Below are 4,109 nucleotides of genomic sequence, written 5' to 3'. Positions count from 1 at the left end.
TCATACTTAACTCGTTAATAATGCTCATTAGATATTTTTTTTTTTTACTATTTCACAAATTCAGGCACAAATCAGTATGTCATTCAAACAGACTAGGGGAGAAAATACAGAAGAGTGTATTAAATGCCTTTTTGGTAATACAAGATGAAAAATATGAGATATGCCCGAGGGTTCTTGTCAATGCACCCTAGCAGCCGAGAAGAAAAAGTATTTTATATGATTTTAATATTGTTTGTATCATTGTTTTTATCCTTTCCTGTGCTTATTTTTCAAGGTTATTGTATAACAGCTGATTTGCTTTCTTGTATAGAATGAGAGGAATTGTGTCCAATTGCATTCAATGAGTGTAAATGCACACAAATTCATAAAAACCAAACATATACCAGAGATTATTTTTTCTTTAACAAAGTAAGATTCAGTAAAAAAAATTTTTTTTGATTTATAAAGTCCAGCATGAATCTATTCTAATAATCTTTACACCCATAACAGCAAAGTTAAAAAATAGTAAAATAAACAGTCTTTGCTATCTAGGGCGCATTGGCAATAATTCTCGGACACATTTCTAAAATTTTAATAAGTCATAAAAAGTTCATCAAAATCTGTTAGCTCCTTCTATAACTCTTTTGATAGATTCCATCATGAGATATTGTACCATGATGTTTTTGTATTACTTTTACTTTCAGACTAAACGTTGTTGGAGCAGTTTACCACCCCATTTTTTTTGTACATTAATATAATATTCGTTTATTTACACCAGGGGATGAACGAAGGGTTTGTGTAATATAAAGTTAAGTGCCTGTACTTGGGCTCATGTATTTTTTATAAAGTCTACAGGGGTTGGTAGTGGCGCAGGCGCCGTGCTCACTGTCGTGCGGGCTAGTCTACCCGCGCCTACCGACCAGGCTGGACTCCTGCCGGGCAACTCTGCTTCGTCCACGACGTCGTGTCTCTGGTGAGTTATATTGTCACCATATATAAATATTTTTTAATATTTCAACAACCATTTAGGTTATTATTAAATATTTCTGCAAGTATTACATCATTTCCCTATTGAATTAATTAATTTATTCTGTTAACACCTCAGTGAACTATGTCAACGAGAAAACATATTTGGTGATATCATGTTATGTGTTTATTAATCCTCCTCAATTTCAGAAAATAATGCGACTAGAAAATCTACAATAGAAGAAAACATTGACAAATACTTTTATTGTGTACATAGAATAAAAAGTGATGCATTGTAAAATATTTTAACAAGCTTTAAATTTGAATTTTTAAGAAGTAGTTCAATATTAATTTCTCAAGATCATTAATTAATAACCATTACATCCATAATTATATTTTAAAATTAAGAATGCTTTAGGTTTATAATTGATTGTAAAAGAGTGAATCATGAAGACGTTACGAAAGTTCTTTTTATAGCATTTATATATTTATAATCTGGTTTAGGATTATCTTTATATTAGTAATAAAATTCCTCTATATAAAGTTTTTATGTTGATATCAGTAAGACAAAACTGTTACAATAAATTTGAATTAAAAGAAAAAACGATTATATTTATGTGTAATAATATCCAATTATGCGATTGGAAGGGCCTGCAGCATCATTAAATATTGAAAACTTTTATTTCTATAGAATAAAAAATAAAATATTATAAAACGTATAAGTAAATAAAATAAAACGGTAATGCATAAACAAATAAACTGGAGGAGCGACCAGAAAATTATTCTGGGTTGACATTTAAATAATAAATTATTGTACCGATTTATATCATATACTACGAAGATTTATATCATACTACCAATGCATTGGGCGATTTTATTTTGTAACCAATTAATGTTTGATTTTCTAGATGATTCCACAAGTTAATTAGGTACTTTTGACAAAAAAAATCATAGATACGTACAGGAATAAGGTAAGAATAAATAGCAACTTTTATGCATAAATAAATTAAAATGATTCGAAAACTGGGACAGGAATGCTGCTTTTGAAAATTTCTAAAAGCTTTATATCATTCAAGCTGAAGATTATTTTCAAAACGATTAACGTTTTGATGCATTAAGAAAATTGTTACAGTTTTAGGACTATTGTAATTAATGTTTATGTTGCTACATAGTAGTTTTAAACAAATAATATATCTTATTGTTAGCATTAATATTAAAACAAACTTTAAATATAATAATTTATCTACTGATATTCGGGGACCGATATCCTACCGTTTGTATTTAAAAAGGTGAATTACTGATAGGTATTTTTAAAGGAATATGGCATATTTGAAAGGAACGGTAACTGGTTTGTAATAAATTTTGACTTTTTATTTATATCTTCCTGAAGTAAATCTTATAAAAATGTATAACTGATGAAGGATATGGAAAAAATAGTTATAACAGTTCAGGTAAGTATAGTGATAGATTTAATGATAGAAATCATATACTACGTTAGACAAGAGACAGATAGACAGTAATTTATGTAATTTTGAAACAGTTTTTTTTTGTAAATTTATTTAAATCTGTGTTAACTTTGTTTACTAATTTGAATTAATTATTAACTAATAGAAACTATAAAATTTATTAGGTTAACAATATTTCACAAATCAATGATATTTAATACCAAGAAAAATAATTTATAGATTATAGTTCATAAAAAGACTTTGTAATTTTTTGTGGGAAAATGGACAAGAACATTTCAAAAAGTTTAAATAAATATTTTCCAGCTTTTATGCATGGAGTAAGGCATATCTGTAAATTTCTTCTAATAAACTAAACAAAAAAGAGTAAGTTATATTCTATTAGAGAAGTCGATTTTTTAATTAATACTTGCGAATTTACTAATTAATTTGTATAAGTAGGGAGTAAAATTCACAGCTGAGTTTATGGCGTGAGATCTGGTGCGCTTTTAGTGTGCATTAGTTGCTATAGTATTGTCCAAAAATTAATTATTTATTGGAGATAATAACGATATTAATTAACAGAAACTTTTGGTCCTTAGGATACCTCAATTGGCGAAACGTTAGCTAAGTTGTAATAAACTTTGTCAGGGAGACTTTAGGCTATTAATTCGGTTATCTTCCGTAAATACCATCAATAATTTTATTCTTCATAAATAATGATATATTAATAAATATTTCATTATTTTGATTACAGGACCGAGCTGTATTCCCATAAACTATAATTTATTACTATGCCGGGTATTGACTAAGATTTTCCTTAATTTTTCAAATTTTAGCAATAAAATAATGGGTGTTCTCTTTCTGTTTTTTGGAACATCAATTAAAAAAAAGATCAACTTTATCGAATGTACATTAATAAATTAAAAAAAAAACAACATAGGTCTATGGAAGAAAACTGTGGGAGCCAGAAATAGAAGGGTATAGTTTACTGAAGGATTCTGTACGATATGATGCAGGTTTATATCTGAAAAAAAAGAAGAAATATATTTGTAAATAAAAATTTGATTGAACTGTTAAGCACAAAGATAATTTACGTAGCTAAACAGATTTTTTTTTTCCATTTCATAATCTTCATCAATGTTCAGACAAATAATTTCACGTTTTTTTCTAATTTTAAACAATTAAAAAATATTTTCATCTCAAATAACTTGGAATTCGTTATTACAGGTATTCTTACTTAGAAAATGTACGCGTAAGGAAAAACAATGTAATATTTTAAACCTTACATTATTATTACACTTATATCGTTGTTACTTGATTTTTTTATAACAAGGCCGGAAAATTAAATCTAGCTAGACTAGAGGTGCAATTATAATATCAATTATTATACATTCAATAATTATTTTCAAAAAATGCTATGTAAAAAATAATTTTACATATGCATAGAAATTATCACTATAGGATATGAAAAATAAAATAGGTATTTATTTTCTGTATAGATTAAAAAAGTCCTTTCAGGAAATTAAAAGGGTTTAATACTTTCATCATAAAAGTGGCAATCGAGACACAGACGGAAAAAGACAATGCAGCCTCGGTAATCTGGAACAGCAGACAGTTCTATAAGCCACCTTCCATTATATAAAAAGCAAAGCTCTTTTCTTTCTTTATATTTTTTAAAACTCATCATATAATATAATATGTTATAATATAATATATGAT

General features: G+C 27.1%; 1 long non-coding RNA gene across 1 annotated transcript in view; it reads left to right on the top strand.

Moving 5' to 3' along the window:
• Nucleotides 1-878: 878 nt before the first annotated feature.
• The window catches only part of LOC136796610 (uncharacterized), a 289,620-nt gene continuing 286,389 nt past the window's right edge, over nt 879-4,109 (top strand). Inside the window, exon 1 of the long non-coding RNA XR_010844354.1 lies at nt 879-952. This is a non-coding gene — a long non-coding RNA (uncharacterized lncRNA). The remainder of the gene's footprint in view (nt 953-4,109) is intronic.

The sequence above is a fragment of the Halyomorpha halys genome, unplaced genomic scaffold (genome assembly GCF_000696795.3).
Source record: "Halyomorpha halys isolate HHAL.00 unplaced genomic scaffold, Hhal_1.1 Scaffold452.1, whole genome shotgun sequence".
Lineage (NCBI taxonomy): Eukaryota > Metazoa > Arthropoda > Insecta > Hemiptera > Pentatomidae > Halyomorpha > Halyomorpha halys.
Note: the sequence above shows the minus strand (reverse complement) of the source record. Positions and strands in the feature narration are given on the sequence as shown.